The following is a 942-nucleotide window of genomic DNA, read 5'->3' on the forward strand; positions in this document are numbered from 1 at the left end:
GTGGATTGGCCGGCTCCAAAGAACCAGAAGGACTTGCGTAAGTGGCTTGGTCTTGCCAATTATTTGCACAAGTACAGCGTAAATTACGCAGAAATGGCCCAGCCATCATCCAATCTTCTTAAATACGATGTGGAATGGTGTTGGAACACCGAACATCAGAAGGATCTTGACGGGGTCAAAGATAGCCTCCTGCATGCACCAATACTGGCGCTGCCGGACCCTGATCGTCCTTTCATCGCTGTCTGTGACCATTCGGACTTTGCCATCGGTTGTGCACTGTTACAAGCAGACGCCGAAGGGCGAAATCTAGTGATCGCGTTCGAATCTCGACAGCTCAAAGCTGCAGAGAAGAACTACCCAGTTCATGACAAGGAACAACTTGCGATGAAGTATGCACTTGTCAAGTTCAGGGTCCACCTGCTCGGCACCAAGCCGTTTGTGATCTATACAGATCGCGTCACTACGCACTGCGACTCAGATTCCCCACCTCTCGCAGAGGATGGCTAGATGGCTAGATGGCTAGATGGCTATCCTTCTTTGTGGAATATAACTTCGAGGTGAAGTATAAGCCGGAAAAGCAGAAGGCTTTGGCTGATGTGTTGTCACGCAGTCCAGACTATGAGCTTGCTCATGTTACAACTGTAACGTCGTCTGTGACGGAGTTGATCTGCACCGCGTATGCGGGTGACGAGATGTGTGAAGCGCTATGGGCTCTAGGGAGCAAGGCGTTTGGAGACTCGGACAAGAAATTATCACAAAGACTGCGTAAACGATTGCACCGATATTCGTTGGATACTATAGCACCGCTTCATCGGATACACCACGAATTGTGGCTCATCATGACGAGATTTTAAAATACCGTATCCGCTATGAGGCTCACGACCCGCCACTCAGTGGTCATCTCGGTCGTGAGAAAACGTACAACTCTGTGAGTCACCACTT

The sequence above is a fragment of the Plasmopara halstedii genome (genome assembly GCF_900000015.1).
Source record: "Plasmopara halstedii genome assembly, contig: Scaffold_816, whole genome shotgun sequence".
NCBI classification, from domain to species: domain Eukaryota; phylum Oomycota; class Peronosporomycetes; order Peronosporales; family Peronosporaceae; genus Plasmopara; species Plasmopara halstedii.